The sequence below is a fragment of the Apostichopus japonicus genome, chromosome 12 (genome assembly GCF_037975245.1).
Source record: "Apostichopus japonicus isolate 1M-3 chromosome 12, ASM3797524v1, whole genome shotgun sequence".
NCBI lineage: Eukaryota > Metazoa > Echinodermata > Holothuroidea > Aspidochirotida > Stichopodidae > Apostichopus > Apostichopus japonicus.
In genome coordinates, this window is record NC_092572.1 from 34,347,881 (window position 1) to 34,366,478 (window position 18,598).

General features: G+C 43.5%; 1 long non-coding RNA gene across 1 annotated transcript; it reads left to right on the forward strand.

The window, feature by feature from the left end:
• The first annotated feature begins 334 nt into the window (after window positions 1-334).
• Window positions 335-2,822, forward strand: LOC139977874 (uncharacterized). Its single transcript, XR_011796728.1, has 2 exons — window positions 335-983; window positions 1,117-2,822. It is a non-coding gene; the product is annotated as an uncharacterized lncRNA (long non-coding RNA).
• Window positions 2,823-18,598: the final 15,776 nt, after the last annotated feature.

Genomic DNA, 18,598 nt, shown 5'->3' on the forward strand with positions numbered 1-18,598 from the left:
ATTGATGTCACTGTAAAATAACTATATTCAGTATGACAATCTAGCCAGCTACTTATGTTGCTAGTATTCTTTAATTGAGAAAGCCATCCTGTTATTACACTGAGTTTTACTGTTTAAAGAATTATCAGCTGTTACTTTGCACCAAATCCCACAATTATGCATATTGAAACTTACTCAAACTTACCCAAGAATATTTCCCATTCGCTCCTGTTGGTGTTCTTCTACCTGCCTCCTAGCTGCAGCTGCTGTTAGCCGGCTTGTCCCGTTGTCTGGTGTTACCTGAGGCCTATCCAACCTCTACTTCTGCCAGCCCTCCTTGGTGTTTCATCACCAGATGGTTGCTAGGAAGGTAGCAAAAGGTTACAAATTATAAACGTGTCTTGGGATCAGCTGCTAAAATGTATTGCTCTCATTTACTGGTGTCATAGGACTACATGTTATTTATCACTTTCATGGAATGGTTGTACACTTTACTATGACATTTATAGAACAGCAGACATTGCATGTTGCCCTAGGTTTCAGTTTCCCGACCTGTTAGTTTCCTACCCTGAAAATGTTAGTTTCCTCTTCTAAAAACGTTACTTTCCTCCCCTACATCAAGGTAGTAAACTATCGCATTCAGGTTAGGAAACTAACCATGCTTGTTGAATGAAACTAAAAAAAAGGGTTACTTACTACACTCACACATAATCATAAAAATCGCCTAAATAATCAATTACAATTACTTCAGTTTTGCAAAGCACTTGCTACAAAGCACTTGTCACAACCCGTTCGGGGATAACCCCTCAAGTATTTTATTGATTGCTTTACGTGTTTATTTAATTGGATGCTAATTATTTAGCCATGGTTTTGTGCATCCTTAAGCATTACGTAATCAGCTTTTGTTAACGAGTATCGGAATTCCGTCGGCATGGCGTATAAATAGAACAGTAAAGCCACGTGCTCTCTCTTTTCAATCTCGGTCTTGAACCGAAAGCAAAACCGTAAGTTGCTCTTGTTTAATTATAACATGTTAGCTCAGAATTTAGTTCAAAAGAAACCAATTTCCACCTTCATTGAGATAACATGGACTCATTACTTTACGAATTAAATTCGGTGTTTTTGGTACTTTTATAGATGGCAAAAGAGGCAGGGAAGAGGCTAAATTAAAGCTTGAACGAGGAAAAGGAAGAGAACGTGAAACTACGAAAAGGAAACGGCCGACGCTCGTATATAGAAAGAATTAAGGAACATTCATTTGTATTAACCATACACGTTGACAGAACCCTCAACGAAACAAAACTAGGACCATAAGAAAGAAAGCCATATGAAGTATAGAGGTGGAAGATTAAAAGGATATAGAAAATGATGATTTATTTTGTTCTATGTAACCAATATTAATGTTATTGTTGTTGTTAACAATTATATTGAACTTGTGAAACTCATATACTCTCTCTGTCCGTCTTTACACCGTTGTCGACTGCTCTCTTGAAAAGAATCCGTGACATTTATGGGGGCCTGTCCGGGAATTGAACCCGGGACCTCTCGCTTACATCTCCACATGGCCTAGCCAGTATGCCTCATTGCATTCCCTTATGAGAAACGTTACTTTCCTCTCCTGAAAAACGTTATTTTCTCCCATGTTGTTAGAGGAGGAAACTAACGTTTTTCAAGAGAGGAAACTAACGGATCCGGAAACTAACGGCCCCCATTGCGCTACACTCATAGCTACATTGATTTTAGTGCACAATTCACAGCGTGTACATAACGCTATTCAGGCCTAACCAATGTAAGTCACACACTAATAGGTCTGATTGTACTACAGTAACTATCCTATGTAACACCGAGTAGAGTGATACAATATCGTTCTAGAGAATGTTACGTACCGATCGAGTTCTTGCTGGTTCAATGACTTTCTCTCTTATGTATCCTTGCTGCAAAGAAGGTTTTATTTCCGCGGAGCGACGAATTTTCTTGGGTTTTTAGGGCATCGTATGCAATGAGATATGCCGTAACTGTCCCTTCGCGCAGTATGTACATCTCCTCAGCTGATTTTTGTTTACTGTTTACCTTGCTATTAAAAGTACCTTGTCCGTTATACATATTCACAAGGTTCCTTTTAGTGGGAGGAGTCTATCGAAGTCAAAGATTCAAAATACGAGCCAGAAAATGTCATATTTTTTGCACTTTTCGGGAATAATTTGAGTTGAAACTTTACAGTTAGCTTAGTTTACGTCATTGGTATAGTATCCTAGTATTGTAAAATCTCGAGAATCAACGCAAAATGCTGCTTTAAGACCAGTGGCACTCACCTCGATCCCCATGAAAATCTTGGAACGTCTCGTACTTTCACGATTGCGCCCCCAAATTCTTGATCATGAGGATCCCCTGCAGTTTGCTTACAGGGAAAAGCGCTCTGTGGAAGATGCAATCTTGTTTTTTGTTGACTCCATGTATAGGCACTTGGACAGTCCTGGTAATTTTGCTAGAGTCCTATTTGTAGATTTTTCATCTGCATTCAACACCATCCTTCCACACATCTTAGTTGACAAAATGTGTGGTTATGGAATCAACTATAATCTGACAAAGTGGGTGTTGGACAAATAGGACACAAAGAGTATTTGTGAATGGCAGAGTTTCTAGCTATATTGTGATGAATACTGGTGCCCCACAAGGTTGTTTTATCACCCGTTCTTTTCACCCTCTATACTTCTGACTGTCGCAGCACACAACCCAACACGCATATTGTTAAATTTGCTGACGACACACGCATTTTAGGTCTTATTGAGAAGAATGGTGACGAAACCGGGTATAGGCATGAAATATCCACCTTTACGAATTGGTGTGACGAAAACAGATTACAACTGAATGTGTCTAAAACAAAGGAGCTTGTTGTTGATTTCCGGATTAGGGGGCACCAACTAGAGAGAATTGAAATTAGGAACGAGCCAGTAGAAAAAGTCCATTCTTATAAGTATCTGGGAGTTTCCATTACTGATAAATTGGAGTGGGGTGAACATGTAAATACTGTTCTGGCCAAAACTAATCAACGTATGTTCTTTCTACGGAAGCTCAATTTATTCAGACTAGACGCCCCTCTCATTTCTTTGTTCTACAATGCGGCCATCGAGACCATTATTACATTCTGCTTGGCTGCATGGGGTGGCAATACGACTGCTAGAGACATGGCTAAGATGAATACACTTGTTAGAAAAGCGAGGCGAATTTGCCGGTCTGATGATCTCAGATCAGTAGATGAGTTGCTTGTCAGGGTAACTAAAAGAAATATTATGTCAATTACGTCGTCGGAACATCCTCTAGGAAATCAGGTTGAGTATAGCAGTCGAACTGACAGGCCAATTGTCATCAGATGCCTGACAGAAAGATACAGAAGTTCGTTCTTGCCAAGGGCCATTCTTAGTCTTGCCAACGAGTTTTGTAGGAAATAGTTTTTTTTTCTATATTCCAGTACATGGATATTTATTGTCTTAAGAAATGTATATATTATAAATCGTATGTTTTGATGTATTTATGACTGTTTTATGTATGTTATACTGAGATGGAGTGAACTCCAATTCCTTTTATGGCCAATAAAGATTCTTATATCTTATATCTTAAGGACCATTTCCTACTGTATAGTATTGTGGCTAGCGGCCGACAGTTTTTCTTCGTCCGTGACATTAACCTAAAAGTTTGAGCTCCGCATTGCAACGGTATCGCACATTCGATTTATCGGTACCGCACATTCGATTTATCGGTACGGCACATTCTAATGAACGGTACCGCACATTCGATTTAACGGTACCACACAGTCTTTTTAACGGTTCCGCCATTTCGATTGAACAGTACCGCACATTTAATTAACGGTACCGCACATTCCATTAAAGGTACCGAACAATTGATTTAACGCTACCGTACATTCGATTGAACGTTAACGCACAATCAATTTACTGGTACCGAACAATCGATTTAACTGTATACTGCACATTCTATTTCACGGTACCGCACATTCGATTTAGCATTAACGCACATACGATTTACGGGTACCGCACATTCGATTGAACGGTACCGAACATTCGACTTAACAGTTCCGAGCATTGGATTTAATGGAATCGCACATTCTTCTTAACGATATCGCGCATTCCGTTTACTGGTACCGCAAATTAGATACACCGGTGCAGCACCTTCGATTATGAGGTACCGCACATTCGAGTGAACGGTACCGCTCATTTTATACCACGTTACCACACTTTGATTTAACGGTCCCGCACATTCGATTTAGTGGTACCGCACATTCAAGTAAAGGTACAGCACAATCGAATAACGGTACCCCACAATCGATATAACTGACCGCACATTCGATTGAACGTTAACGCACAATCGATTAAAAGGTACCGGACATTCAATTTAACTGTACCTCACATTCTTTTTGTCGGTAATGCACATTCTATAACGGTATCGCACATTCTATTTATCGGCATCGCACATTTGATTTAACAGAACCGCACATTCTATTTACCGGTACCAAAAATTCCAATGTGAGGTACCGTACATTCGATATAACGGTAAGGAACATTCAATTGAACGGTTCCGCCCATTCGATTAAGCCACCACCCATTCGATTAACAGTACCGCACGTTCAATTGAAGGGTGCCGCAAATTCTATTTAACGGTACCACTCACTCGATTAAACGTTACCGCACATTCTATAGAACGGTACCGCACATAAGATTTAACGGTTACGCACATTCGATTTGACTGTAGCGCACAATATATTGAACAGTACCGCATATTCGATTCATAGGTACCGCAAATTCAATTTACCGGTACCGCACATCCGAGTAAAGGTACCGCACCGCGGTTCCGAGCATTTGATTTAACGGTATCGCACTTTCTCTTTAAAGATATCGCAAATTCCGTTTACCGGTACCGCACATTCGAATGTGAGGTACAGCACATTCGGACGTGAGGTACCGCACATTCGATTGAACGATACCGCACATTAGACTTAACGGTACCGCACATTGGATTTAATGCTACCGCACATTGGATTTAACGGTCTCGCATATTCTTTTAAAGATACCGCACTATCGATGAACAGTACCCCACAATCGACTTAACGGTACCGCACATTCGATTGAACGGGTACAGCACATTCGATTTAACTGTACCGCATATATTCTATTTCACGGTTCCGCACATTCTATTTAACGGTATCGCACATTTCTAATTACCGGTACAGCACATTCCATTTCACAGTACGGCACATTCTATTACAAGGTACCGCACATTTGATTTAACTGTAACGCACGTTCGATTTAAAAGTACCGCATATTCGATTTAAGGGTACATAAAAATCTATTAAACAGAACTGAACATTCGATTTAACGGTTTCGTGAATTCTATTAATTACCGGTTCCTCACATTCGTATGTGAGGGTCTGCACATTTGATTTAACTGTACCGTACATTCGATAAAATGTTACCGCACATTCGATAAACTGGTACTGCACATTCAATTTAACCGTGTGCCAATACTCGATTTAACGGTACTGCACAATCTATTCAATGGTCTCGCACATTCGATTTACTGGTACTGCACATACAATTTACGGTACCTCACATTCCATTAAAGATATCGCACAATCGAATGAACGATACCACACGATCGATTAACAGGTATCGCACATTCGATTTAACTGTACCGCAAAATCTATTTAAAGGTACCGCACATTTCACTTAAGGTACCGGACAATCTTATGAACGGTACCGCATATTCGATGTATAGTTGTACTGCACATCCTATTTCACAGTACCGCACATCCTATTTCACAGTACCGCACATCCTATTTCACAGTACCGCACATTCTCTTTAACGGTATCGCAAATTCTATTAACCGGTAAAGCACATTCCAATGTGAGGTACCGCACATTCGATTGAACGGTATGGCACATTCAATTAAACGGTACAGCCCATTCTTTACCATGATATCGCTCATCTATTTAACGGTATCGCACATTCGGTTTACCGGTACAGCACCGCCAATTCGATTGAACGCTGCCGCACATTCAATTTTAACGGTCTCGCACATTCGATTGAAGTGTACTGCACGTTCTGTATAACGGTACGGCAATATCGATTTAACGGTACCGGAAAATCAATCTAACGGTATTGCACATTCTATTTACCGGTACAGCACATTCGATTTACCAGTACCGCACATTTGATTGATCGTTAGCGCACATTCGATGTAACGGTGTCGCACATTTTATTTAACGATACTGCACATTCTATTAACCGGGACTGCACATTCGATTAACAGTTAGAGCTAATTCGAATGTGAGGTACCGCACATTCGATTGAACGGCACGACACATTCTATTGAACGGTACCGCACATTCGATCTACCGGTTCTGCACATTCGAATGTGAGGTACTGCACATTATACTTCACGGTACCGCACATTGTACTTAACGGTGCCGCACATTAGATTAAACGGTAGTGCATGTTCGAAAAGTCACAATCTATTTAACGTGACCGGTCAATCAATTTAACGGTATCACACATTCTATTTACCGGTACAGCACATTCGATTTACCGGTACGGCACATTCTATTTAACGGGTACTGCACATTCTATTTAACGGTACCGGGAAATCAATTTAACGGTATCACACATACTATTTACCGGTACAGCAAATTCTATTAAACGGGTACCGCACATTCCATTTAACTGTACCTCACATTCTATTGAACCGCACATTTTATTTTACGTTACCGCACATCAAATTTAACGTTACCGCACAATCTATTTAACAGTACTGGACAATCGATTTAACGGTATCGCGCATTTTATTTATACCTACCGCACATTTGATTGTGAGGTTCTGCAAGTGTGATTAAACGGGACCGAACAGTCGATTAACAGTACTGCACATTGGTTTTAACGTTGTCGCACATTCCTTTAAACGCTATCGCGAGTTCGATTTAACGGTACCGCTCAATCGAATGCGCCGAACAATAGATTTAACGGTACAGCACTTTCTATTAAACGTTACCGCACATTCTATTTAACGGTACCGCACATTCGATTTTAAGGTACGGCCATTTCGTTTGAACTGTACTACACATTCAATTTACGTTACCGCACGTTCCAATAAAGGTACCGCACATTCGATTGTGAGGTTCTACAAATTTGATGAAACGGGACCGCACAGTCGACCTTATGGTACTGCACATTGGTTTTAACGATGTCGAACATTCCTTTAAACGCTATCGCGAATTCAATTAAACGGTACCGCTCAATAGAATGTGCCGAACAGTAGATTTAACGGTACAGCTCATTCGATTAAACGGTATCGCACATTCTATTTAACGGTACAGCACAATCGATTCAACAGTACAGCACATTCGAATGTTTGGTACTGCACATTCTATTTAACGGTACCGCACATTCTATGAAATGGTACCACGCATTCAAGTGAACGTTACAGTACAATAGATTGAAAAGTACCGGACAATTTATTTAACGGTATCACACATTCTATTTACCAGTACCGCACATTCTATTTAACGGTACCGCACATTCTATTAAAGGTACCGCACACTGGATTAAACGGTACCGCACATTCTATTGAACAGTACCGAACATAATGTTTAACGGTACTGCACAATCGATTTAATGGTACCGGACAATCGATTTATCGGTATCGCACATTCTATTTCCCAGTACCGCACATTTTATTGATCGGTAACGCTCAATCGAATGTGTGGTAAAAAACATTCGAGTTAACGTTACCGCTCATTCTATTTAACGGTTCCGCACAATCGTTTTAACGGTCCCTCACATTCAATTTACCGGTACCACATATTCAATTAAAGGTACAGCACAATTGAAGGAATCGTACCGCACAATCGTTTCAGCGGCACAGCATATTCGATGGAACGTTGACGCACAATCAATTTACCGGTACCGGACCTTCGATTTAACTTTTACCGGACTTTCTATTTCACGGTACCGCTGATTCAATTTAACGATACCGATAATTCTATTGCACGGTACCGCACATTCGATTCAACGGTACAGCACATTCGAATGTTAGGTACTGCACATTCTATTTACCGGTACAGCACATTCTATTTGGCGGTACCGCACATTCCATTTAACGGTACCGCACATTCCATTAAACGGTACCGCACATTCCATCAAACGGTACCGCACATTCGAATTACCGGTTCGGCACATTCAGTTTACCTGTACCTTAAATTCTATTAAAGGTACCGCACATTCAATTTACCGGTACAGCACATTCGATTTACCAGTACCGCACATTGTACTAAACGGTACCGCACATTCGATTGATCAATACCGCATTTGATTGATCGGTACAGCACATTCTATTTAACGGTGTCGCACATACTATATAACTTCACTGCACATTGGATTTAACGATATCGCACATTCTATTTACCGTGACAGCACATTATAATGTGAGGTACCGCACATTCGATTGAACAGTACCGCCCATTCTATACCACGGTACCGCCCATTCGATTTAACGGTATCGCACATTCTATGTAACGATACTGCACATTCAATTAACCGGTACTGCACATTCGATTTACAGTTAAAGCTAATTCGAATGTGGTGTACTGCACATTCGATTGAACGGTACCACACATTTGATCTACCGGTTGCGCACATTCGAATGTGAGGTACTGCACATTCGATTGAACGGTACCGCATATTCGTTTGAAAAAAACTGCAGATTAGATTTAATGGTAAGCAACATTCTACTTAACGGTACAACACCTTCGATTAAACGGTACTGCAGATTAGATTTAATGGTAAGCAACATTCTACTTAACGGTACAACACCTTCGATTAAACGGTACCGCACAATCTATTTAACGTTACCGGTCAATCAATTTAACGGTATCACACATTCTATTTATCGGTACGTCACATTCTATTTAACGGTACTGCACATTCGATGTTACGCTACCGAACATTCGATTGAACAGTACCACGCGTTCGATTGAACGGTACCGCTCGATCTAATGTGCGGAACCGCACATTCGATTTGACGGTACCGCATATTCGTTCATTCGATGGTGCGGTACTGTTATTTCGAATGTTCGGTACCGTTCAATGGAATTTGCGTGAATGTGCCGTACCTTTAAATGTAATGAGCTGTACCGCACATTCGATTGAGCAGTACCGTTCAATCGAACGTGTGGTACTGTTCAATCGAATGTTCGGTAACGTTAAATCGAATGTACGGTACTGTTCAATCGAATGTGCATTACCGCAGAGTTCTGGATGAAAGACCAATAATTTGTTGTTCTATGTCAATTATTTCCAACCCAAACTCTATGAGAGGTGACGCAAATACCTCTTTTAGAATCAATAGGAGGAGCAAACTTAATTTTTATTTATTTCGTTCGTTTATTTCTTTGTTATAGAGATCTGAGATACAATTTTCATGGTTCAGTAACGTATCGGCAAATGAAATGAGGAGGGGTGGCGGTGAAAGGAGAGCAGCTACGACCTTGAAAGGGATGATATTGCCTCCTATAACTATTGCCTCCTATAACTTATAATAATGCTTGATAAAGATTTTAGCTGCTGATAGAGTCGACCATGTCAGTGTTGAGAAAAGCTATAAAACAACGTTGGTTGAAAATAGATCAAAATTTGACATTTATATAGATGATTCTAATATTTTGTATTTAATATTTGTATTTAATTAAATAAACATTATGTGTGTGTAACACAGTCATGGTGGGGGGGGGGGCGCTAAACACGCAAATACGGCAGTTTCAGAGGATCAATAAATACATCAAGTCACTGCGGACTAATCAAAGTCTTTTAGTTGACGAATTTCCAGATCCCCGTGTTCCCAAATCTACTTGCATAAACTCAAAACCCTATGAATCCTGTATCGGGTGTCGAATTACCGTGTTATTTCCAGCCATTCAGATTAGTCACATGTAGTTAACGTGTTTGACTTAATAAGTATTGTCCCTTCCTCATTCCAAAAGGTCTGAAAATGTGAATAGGTATTGTTTACTGAAATTTCAGGCTCCTAGTACATGATCGTCTGCATCGAATATAGTTGTAAAGGGAGACAACTTACAGCGAGACCTCTCTTGCGAGCATAATCTTAAGCAACCTTTTGTGAATAAGAAGATTTTTCGGAATCCGTTTTTTCTTTTATACTTGCTTCGAATTCATCGATAGTATCGGGGCATAAACCTATTGTACATTTTCATTTACGTCTTGAAAGGAACCGACATTCTTACTGCTTGCTGCAATGTAAACAAAGACATTGAAGCGTGAGCTTCTTGTTAATAGTCAGGTGGCTTAGCAACTTTAAAGTTACCGGCCGGACAAAAGTACCAAATTTGGCATGGAGTTTCTTTTCGACCTATCTATCGATTTTATCAGTAGAACCCACTTAATCGGCTCCGATTTTTCAAGATGGCGGCCAAAATCCAAGATGGCCGCCAGAAAAACCTGAAATGTCATATATCTGGCTGTAAAAATCATAAATGAACAAATGAGGGTTCAATTCAGGTGTTTCGGGTGTCACTGAAACAGATGATGGTCATGTAACGTTGCTTGGGTCATCCATTTCCAAGATGGCGGCCAGAATCAAAGATGTCCGCCTGGAAAAAAAGGACATTTCATATATATTAGGGTTAGGGTTATGGTTAGGGTTATGGTTAGGGTTAGGGTTAGGGTTAGGGTTAGGGTTCGCAGGGTTAGGGTTAGGGTTCGCAGGGTTAGGGTTAGGGTTCGCAGGGTTAGGGTTAGGGTTCGCAGGGTTAGGGTTAGGGTTCGCAGGGTTATTAGGGTTCGCAGGGTTAGGGTTCGGGTTAGGGTTCGGGTTAGGGTTCGGGTTAGGGTTCGGGTTAGGGTTCGGGTTAGGCTTAGGGTTAGGGTTAGGGTTAGGGTTAGGGTTAGGGTTAGGGTTCGCAGGGTTAGGGTTAGGGTTAGGGTTAGGGTTGTTAGGGTTCGCAGGGTTAGGGTTAGGGTTCGCAGGGTTAGGGTTCGCAGGGTTAGGGTTAGGGTTAGGGTTAGGGTTGTTAGGGTTAGGGTTAGGGTTAGGGTTAGGGTTAGGGTTAGGGTTAGGGTTAGGGTTAGGGTTAGGGTTAGGGTTAGGGTTAGGGTTAGGGTTAGGGTTAGGGTTAGGGTTAGGGTTAGGGTTAGGGTTAGGGTTAGGGTTAGGGTTAGGGTTAGGGTTAGGGTTAGGGTTAGGGTTAGGGTTAGGGTTAGGGTTAGGGTTAGGGTTAGGGTTAGGGTTAGGGTTAGGGTTAGGGTTAGGGTTAGGGTTAGGGTTAGGGTTAGGGTTAGGGTTAGGGTTAGGGTTAGGGTTAGGGTTAGGGTTAGGGTTAGGGTTAGGGTTAGGGTTAGGGTTAGGGTTAGGGTTAGGGTTAGGGTTAGGGTTAGGGTTAGGGTTAGGGTTAGGGTTAGGGTTAGGGTTAGGGTTAGGGTTAGGGTTAGGGTTAGGGTTAGGGTTAGGGTTAGGGTTAGGGTTAGGGTTAGGGTTAGGGTTAGGGTTAGGGTTAGGGTTAGGGTTAGGGTTAGGGTTAGGGTTAGGGTTAGGGTTAGGGTTAGGGTTAGGGTTAGGGTTAGGGTTAGGGTTAGGGTTAGGGTTAGGGTTAGGGTTAGGGTTAGGGTTAGGGTTAGGGTTAGGGTTAGGGTTAGGGTTAGGGTTAGGGTTAGGGTTAGGGTTAGGGTTAGGGTTAGGGTTAGGGTTAGGGTTAGGGTTAGGGTTAGGGTTAGGGTTAGGGTTAGGGTTAGGGTTAGGGTTAGGGTTAGGGTTAGGGTTAGGGTTAGGGTTAGGGTTAGGGTTAGGGTTAGGGTTAGGGTTAGGGTTAGGGTTAGGGTTAGGGTTAGGGTTAGGGTTAGGGTTAGGGTTAGGGTTAGGGTTAGGGTTAGGGTTAGGGTTAGGGTTAGGGTTAGGGTTAGGGTTAGGGTTAGGGTTAGGGTTAGGGTTAGGGTTAGGGTTAGGGTTAGGGTTAGGGTTAGGGTTAGGGTTAGGGTTAGGGTTAGGGTTAGGGTTAGGGTTAGGGTTAGGGTTAGGGTTAGGGTTAGGGTTAGGGTTAGGGTTAGGGTTAGGGTTAGGGTTAGGGTTAGGGTTAGGGTTAGGGTTAGGGTTAGGGTTAGGGTTAGGGTTAGGGTTAGGGTTAGGGTTAGGGTTAGGGTTAGGGTTAGGGTTAGGGTTAGGGTTAGGGTTAGGGTTAGGGTTAGGGTTAGGGTTAGGGTTAGGGTTAGGGTTAGGGTTAGGGTTAGGGTTAGGGTTAGGGTTAGGGTTAGGGTTAGGGTTAGGGTTAGGGTTAGGGTTAGGGTTAGGGTTAGGGTTAGGGTTAGGGTTAGGGTTAGGGTTAGGGTTAGGGTTAGGGTTAGGGTTAGGGTTAGGGTTAGGGTTAGGGTTAGGGTTAGGGTTAGGGTTAGGGTTAGGGTTAGGGTTAGGGTTAGGGTTAGGGTTAGGGTTAGGGTTAGGGTTAGGGTTAGGGTTAGGGTTAGGGTTAGGGTTAGGGTTAGGGTTAGGGTTAGGGTTAGGGTTAGGGTTAGGGTTAGGGTTAGGGTTAGGGTTAGGGTTAGGGTTAGGGTTAGGGTTAGGGTTAGGGTTAGGGTTAGGGTTAGGGTTAGGGTTAGGGTTAGGGTTAGGGTTAGGGTTAGGGTTAGGGTTAGGGTTAGGGTTAGGGTTAGGGTTAGGGTTAGGGTTAGGGTTAGGGTTAGGGTTAGGGTTAGGGTTAGGGTTAGGGTTAGGGTTAGGGTTAGGGTTAGGGTTAGGGTTAGGGTTAGGGTTAGGGTTAGGGTTAGGGTTAGGGTTAGGGTTAGGGTTAGGGTTAGGGTTAGGGTTAGGGTTAGGGTTAGGGTTAGGGTTAGGGTTAGGGTTAGGGTTAGGGTTAGGGTTAGGGTTAGGGTTAGGGTTAGGGTTAGGGTTAGGGTTAGGGTTAGGGTTAGGGTTAGGGTTAGGGTTAGGGTTAGGGTTAGGGTTAGGGTTAGGGTTAGGGTTAGGGTTAGGGTTAGGGTTAGGGTTAGGGTTAGGGTTAGGGTTAGGGTTAGGGTTAGGGTTAGGGTTAGGGTTAGGGTTAGGGTTAGGGTTAGGGTTAGGGTTAGGGTTAGGGTTAGGGTTAGGGTTAGGGTTAGGGTTAGGGTTAGGGTTAGGGTTAGGGTTAGGGTTAGGGTTAGGGTTAGGGTTAGGGTTAGGGTTAGGGTTAGGGTTAGGGTTAGGGTTAGGGTTAGGGTTAGGGTTAGGGTTAGGGTTAGGGTTAGGGTTAGGGTTAGGGTTAGGGTTAGGGTTAGGGTTAGGGTTAGGGTTAGGGTTAGGGTTAGGGTTAGGGTTAGGGTTAGGGTTAGGGTTAGGGTTAGGGTTAGGGTTAGGGTTAGGGTTAGGGTTAGGGTTAGGGTTAGGGTTAGGGTTAGGGTTAGGGTTAGGGTTAGGGTTAGGGTTAGGGTTAGGGTTAGGGTTAGGGTTAGGGTTAGGGTTAGGGTTAGGGTTAGGGTTAGGGTTAGGGTTAGGGTTAGGGTTAGGGTTAGGGTTAGGGTTAGGGTTAGGGTTAGGGTTAGGGTTAGGGTTAGGGTTAGGGTTAGGGTTAGGGTTAGGGTTAGGGTTAGGGTTAGGGTTAGGGTTAGGGTTAGGGTTCAGACCAATGCCCACTTGGGACGTCAGAATGCCCAGTCGGGACGTCAGAATGCCCAGTCGGGACGTCAAAATGCCCACTCGGGACGTGAAAATGCCCAGTCGGGACGTGAAAAAATTTCTAAGTACAAAATGCCCTATCGGGACGTGAAAATGCCCTTTCGGGACGTGAGAATGCCCTATCGGGACGTGAGAATGCCCTGTCGGGACGTGAAAGTGCCCAATCGGGACGTGAAAGTGCCCAATCGGGACGTGAAGAAAATGGACAGTCGGGACGTGACAAAATATTATAAAAAAAATACTTCCCCGGGGGTGGGGGTGTCGTAATTCATACTTTTAGATACCCCTGCACCCCTTCGACAAATTGGCGTCATTTTGGTAAAAATTTGAGGGGGGTGAATTTTTGGGGTGGGGGACCCCACCCCCAGTGCAAAACTTGGGGGGGCATCTTCAAACTTTTTTTACCCTTCCGTTACATCCTATTGATGACGTCATAAAAATTTCAGCTCATTTGCATATTCGGTTAATTAATTAAAATTCATTAACCGATCTGCCTAACACTAAATTACTCTATATACGGGAAAATACCTACTTTTATACTTTGGAGCGTTACCATGGTTACTGGGTCAGTCCGATTTCCCCCATCTTTTCAGGGTACCACCGCTAGGGTGTCACCTGTCCGAAATAGGATGAAACTTGTAGGTGCGTCTCTTTCCCGGGGTGGTAGGGGGGTATTTTTGAAAAAAAGTCTAAAACGGTCATAATAATTAGTATTACTACGTACGGGAAAATCCCGACCCTTCTACTTTGGAGCATTACCATGGTTACTGTGGTGGTCCGATTACGGCCATCCTGTCAGGGTACCACCGCTAGGGTGTCCCCTTTCCAAAATAGGATTAAACTTGTAGGTGCTTCTCATTCCTGGGTGATAGGGGGTCATTTTGAAACAAAATCTGAAAAGGCATAATAATTTGCTATATACGTTTTTGAAAATCCCGACCCTTCTACTTTGGAGCGTTACCATGGTTACTGTGGTGGTCCGACTACGGCCATCCTTTCAGGGTACCACCGCTAGGGTGTCCCCTTTCCAAAATAGGATTAAACGTGTAGGTGCTTCTCATTCCTGGGTGATAGGGGGTCATTTTGAAACAAAATCTGAAAAGGCATAATAATTTGCTATATACGTTTTTGAAAATCCCGACCCTTCTACTTTGGAGCGTTACCATGGTTACTGTGGTGGTCCGACTACGGCCATCTTTTCGGGGTACCACCGCTAGGGTGTCCCCTTGCCGAAATAGGATGAAACTTGTAGGTGCGCGTCTCTTCTCCGGGGTGGTGGGGGGTCATTTTGGAAAAAAATCCGAAGAGGTCATAATAATTAGTGTTACTTAGTGTTACTATGTACGGGATAATCCCGTCCCTTCTACTCTTGAGCGTTACCATGGTTACTGGGGTGGTCCGATTACGGCCCTCTTTTAAGGGTACCACCGCTAGGGTGTCCCCTTTCCAAAATAGAATGAAACTCCCAGGTGTGTCACTTCTCCGGGGTGGTAGGGGGGTCATTTTGAGGAAAAGTACAAACAGTCAGCAAAAAACTCTCGGTAGCGTGCGCCATGGGACGCCCGGAAGGCATTAAATTCCCCCACCACTCCCCACGCCTACGAACCGCCAAAATAATCTCAGATTCATCATCAGCACCCCAAGAAGCACCAGAACAGGTGTATTTCGTTCTTTTTTGGAGACACCCACTTGGGGTCGTGCCCCCCTCCCAATGGTTTTTGGCCCCCCATGCCCCCACACAACACCCAATTCCAAAATTAACTTCAGATTCGTGATCAGCGTGTCGAGAACAATCAGAAAAGATACACACTGCCCGTCTTTGCGACAAAAATTATTTCCACCCAAAAAAACCATAAGGGGTACCCCTTACGGTTTTTACCGAAATTGCCCCAAAATGGATTTGGTCAAAATGACGTCACAGGGGGTAATCGATGCCCAGGAGTCCAAATCTGCAACTCCCAGGTCCATACCTGCTTCCGTTCGGGAGATATAGGGTCCCAGAGGACCCGATAGAAATACGTGTTCTTCATACGTGCAAAAGTTGGAAAACCCCCTCTTTTCAACCCCCCCCCCTCCTGTCCTCTCTGAAGTACCCATCGAAATGAAATTTTGACGTGTAGTAGAAGACACCCTCGTCATTGTCATACATCAATTTCGTGTAATTATACGACCGGAAAAGGCTCTTTGTATATATGATTTCTATCTGCGCCAAAAATAGGTGTTTTTGTCTTGAAAAGTTAAAAAAAATACCTATTTTCGGTACCCCTTCCTTTCCACCGAGGGTATGTGACGGGGCTGAATTTTGGTTATGTGGGAGAAGAGAGTCGTAGCTACGTGTAGACAACTCATACGGTAGCATTAATTTTCGGGAAGGGGGTATAATCTATACGTTTTTGAGGTCCCCCCCCCAAAGTAGGTGTTTTTCACCGGTAGTAGTTATAAACGTTTTTTCGAAATCCCGACATTTATACTTTTGAGCGTTACCATGGTTATGGGAATCAGTCCGATTTCCCCCATATTTTCAGGTTGTCACCGCTAGTGTGTCCCCTTCCCACATTTGAATAAAACTTGTAGGTGGGTCTCTTCTCCGGGGTGGTAGGGGGGTCATTTTGGAAAAAAACCGAAAAGGCCATAATAATTAGTGTTACTATGTACGGGAAAATCCCGACTCTTCTAGTCTGGAGCGTTACCATGGTTACTGGGGTGGTCCGATTACGGCCATCTTTTCGGGGTACCACCGCTAGGGTGTCCCCTTTCTAAAATAGGATGAAACCTGTAGGTGGGTCTCTTCTCCGGGGTGGTAGGGGGGTCAGTTTGAAAAAAATCCGAAAAAGTCATAATAATTAGTGTTACTATGTACGGGAAAATCACGACCCTTCTACTTTGGAGCGTTACCATGGTTACTGGAGTGGTCCGATTACGGCCATCTTTTAAGGGTACCACCGCTAGGGTGTCCCCTTTCCAAAATTAGAATAAAACTTTTAGGTTTGTCACTTCTCCGGGGTGGTAGGGGGGTCATTTTGAGGAAAAGTACAAACAGTCAGCAAAAAACTCTCGGTAGCGTGCGCCATGGGACGCCCGGAAGGTATTAAATTCCCCCACCACTCCCCACGCCTACGAACCGCCAAAATAATCTCAGATTCATCATCAGCACCCCAAGAAGCACCAGAACAGGTGTATTTCGTTCTTTTTTGGAGACACCCACTTGGGGTCGTGCCCCCCTCCCAATGGTTTTTTGGCCCCCCATGCCCCCACACAACGCCTAATTCCAAAATTAACTTCAAAATCGTGTTCAGCGTGTCGAGAACAACCAGAAAAGATACACACTGCCCGTCTTTGCGACAAAAATTATTTTCACCCAAAAAAACCATAAGGGGTACCCCTTACGGTTTTTACCGAAATTGCCCAAAAATGGATTTGATCAAAATGACGTCACAGGGGGTAATCGATGCCCAGGAGTCCAAATCTGCAACTCCCAGGTCCATACCTGCTTCCGTTCGGGAGATATAGGGTCCCAGAGGACCCGATAGAAATACGTGTTCTTCATACGTGCAAAAGTTGGAAAATCCCCTCTTTTCAACCCCCCTCCTGTCCTCATTGAAGTACCCATTGAAATGAAATTTTGACGTGTAGTAGAAGACACCCTCGTCTTTGTCATACGTCAATTTCGTGTAATTATCTGACCGGAAAAGGCTCTTTGTCTATATGATTTCTACTTACGCCAAAAATAGGTGTTTTTGTCTTGAAAAGTTAAAAAAGTACCTCTTTTCGGTACCCCTTCCTTTCCACCGAGGGTATGTGACGGAGCTGAATTTTGGCTATGTGGGAGACAAGAGTCGTAGCTACGTGTAGACAACTCATACGGTAGCATTAAATTTCGGGAAGGGGGTATAGTCTATACGTTTTTGAGGTTCTCCCCCAAAGTAGGTGTTTTTCACCGGTAGTAGTTATAAACGTTTTTTTCGAAATCCCGACATTTATACTTTTGAGCGTTACCATGGTTATGTGAATCAGTCCGATTTCCCCCATATTTTCAGGTTGTCACCGCTAGTGTGTCCCCTTCCCACATTTGAATAAAACTTGTAGGTGGGTCTCTTCTCCGGGGTGGTAGGGGGGTCATTTTGGAAAAAAACCGAAAAAGTCATAATAATTAGTGTTACTATGTACGGGAAAATCACGACCCTTCTACTTTGGAGCGTTACCATGGTTACTGGAGTGGTCCGATTACGGCCATCTTTTAAGGGTACCACCGCTAGGGTGTCCCCTTTCCAAAATTAGAATAAAACTTTTAGGTTTGTCACTTCTCCGGGGTGGTAGGGGGGTCATTTTGAGGAAAAGTACAAACAGTCAGCAAAAAACTCTCGGTAGCGTGCGCCATGGGACGCCCGGAAGGCATTAAATTCCCCCACCACTCCCCACGCCTACGAACCGCCAAAATAATCTCAGATTCATCATCAGCACCCCAAGAAGCACCAGAACAGGTGTATTTCGTTCTTTTTTGGAGACACCCACTTGGGGTCGTGCCCCCCTCCCAATGGTTTTTGGCCCCCCATGCCCCCACACAACACCCAATTCCAAAATTAACTTCAGATTCGTGATCAGCGTGTCGAGAACAATCAGAAAAGATACACACTGCCCGTCTTTGCGACAAAAATTATTTCCACCCAAAAAAACCATAAGGGGTACCCCTTACGGTTTTTACCGAAATTGCCCCAAAATGGATTTGGTCAAAATGACGTCACAGGGGGTAATCGATGCCCAGGAGTCCAAATCTGCAACTCCCAGGTCCATACCTGCTTCCGTTCGGGAGATATAGGGTCCCAGAGGACCCGATAGAAATACGTGTTCTTCATACGTGCAAAAGTTGGAAAACCCCCTCTTTTCAACCCCCCCCTCCTGTCC